At 38.8% G+C, this 2,000-nt stretch overlaps 1 protein-coding gene across 1 annotated transcript in view; it reads left to right on the top strand.

Annotated features, from left to right (window-relative positions):
• Positions 1-2,000, top strand: part of TK2 (thymidine kinase 2, mitochondrial) — a 16,473-nt gene that overhangs the window by 8,981 nt on the left and 5,492 nt on the right. The gene's annotated exons all lie outside the window — the stretch shown is intronic.

Genomic DNA, 2,000 nt, shown 5'->3' with positions numbered 1-2,000 from the left:
GTTTAAAGCAACAAAAACAGCTTGACATATTTGTATAGAAAAGTTGGGAGAATACACTTGTCACCTATGGGCACACCGGGTGCAAACACAAAAAATGGGAGTTATTGAAATTGCAGATCTATAATAACAAAAGAACAATTAGATAGAAAAAGTCTCGATACATTAAGGGCTAAAAATTAGAAGGTGGTGTCTTAACTATCAGAGGAACAAAGAGAAAATACAAACTTTACACTTGATACTTTCGTGTAGAATGATAATAGTGCCCTGTGGCAGGGGAAAGGCCTTATAACTTAAAATGATTGCTTCCCATGCTGTGTTTTTTTGTTCAACTGCTGCATGAAAATTTTAAAAATCATTCTGTAACTAAACGGACTTTGCAAAGGAAAATTCCTTTGTATCCTCCAGAGGCTTTTTCTTTCCTTGTTACTATTTCCTAGAAGGAATCTCCTGTCTCTGTAAGGGAGTGATCCTAATTCTTGTGTAGGTTAGTCAACATGCAAAAATCCCACAGAGAACATAGGAGAGGTTGCCCATTGTAGAAACTGAATTATGCCTCTCTGATGGAAGGCCTGGAAAACAAAACTGACCTGACATAGCTTCAAATTTTGCTGAAAATGTTATCAAAAAAACCTGTTGAATAGCTTGAGCCTGAGGGGTATCTTCAGCAAAAGGATTGTTAAATAGCTGTATGGAAGGCATTTTCCCAGTAAAAGTATGTGAAAATGAAATAGAACTTTTTAATTCAAAATTAGATTCAGACTGAATGGGGTAAGCATGCTGCAAAGAGCAGAGGTTTCCTGCTTGCTTTTCTGTAAGAGAGGTATTGCTTAGGGTCTCAGTCTTAAAGATGGAGAAGAATCCCTTGCTATCTCTAGTCTACACAAGCTCTTCTCCTTTAGGAGAATGATTAGTTTAAGCAAGGGATGAAGAGCTGTGGGAATATCAGGAATACCAGCTCTTCTTTGATCCAGTGTTACTCAGTATTTGTGTTTTGGCTTTGCAGGCTTTTTCCCAGAGAGAGAAATAGAGTAAGATTTACGACGATGATGGAAGGCTTAAATTGTGAGCCCTTGCTGTGAGCTTCTCCGGCATGCAGAGATATGCATGAGTGTCCAAGTTCTTACTGCGCTTGCACATCTGAGTTTAGCACTGAAAGACACGCTCATGTTAGGTGTAAAACTGTAGAAGAATTTTAAATGTGTGCACGTGAGTATGCATGATATGTTATAGGATAAGCACTAGCAATTCACTTTGTCCCATTTGGATTCATAGTTATTTATGATGTAAAGCTCGTTCCATTCATGTTTAACTTTTGCAGTAAAAACTTTACTTGGTAGGAGTCAAATGTCAGCAAACTTTGGAAATGAAAACACCCTTTTGTGTCTTTTACATTACCTGTATCTTTATGGATCTTGAGCCTGATCCAGAATCCTCACAGGATTATCCAGGGGACTGCACTGACACAGGGAAGGCAAAGGCATGTTGTCTGCAGGGCAGGTCAATGCAGAATTGACCTGGATGTATCTGTCTTTTAGGGTAAGAATAGTGGGGCTTTTTCTTATTTCTAATTCCTTTTGACTTTCCTGTTTTCCCCATATGTCTTGGAGAAAAGTAGCAGAATCAGTATTTGGCTTCTGTATATACATAAGCATACAGAAACGTATACGATTGATGTATTAGAAGAATAGCAGTGAATTGTGTTTTCCCATTTCTTGGGTGCTTTGGGAGGCAAGATATTCAGCTGGATGGCAGATAAAGGAGGGAGGTGGTATGAATATGGGTTTGGCTTTCTTGCATACGTAAGTGGAAATATCTTTCTGGATTATCTTTACTCAGTTTTGCCAGTGATCAAAGCATGTTGCCGGGAGAATGGTTTAGAAATCTGTGGAACGCTTTTCTTCAGCACTATTTAAAATGGTGCAGCTGGTCTTAATCATTCAGCTGGAGAGGACAGGAGCCTCTTGACCCCATCTCTTTTTTATATTTCTATTGCAGAGGCA

This window comes from Pygoscelis adeliae, unplaced genomic scaffold (genome assembly GCF_000699105.1).
Source record: "Pygoscelis adeliae isolate BGI_AS28 unplaced genomic scaffold, ASM69910v1 Scaffold62, whole genome shotgun sequence".
Taxonomy (NCBI): domain Eukaryota; kingdom Metazoa; phylum Chordata; class Aves; order Sphenisciformes; family Spheniscidae; genus Pygoscelis; species Pygoscelis adeliae.
Note: the sequence above shows the minus strand (reverse complement) of the source record. Positions and strands in the feature narration are given on the sequence as shown.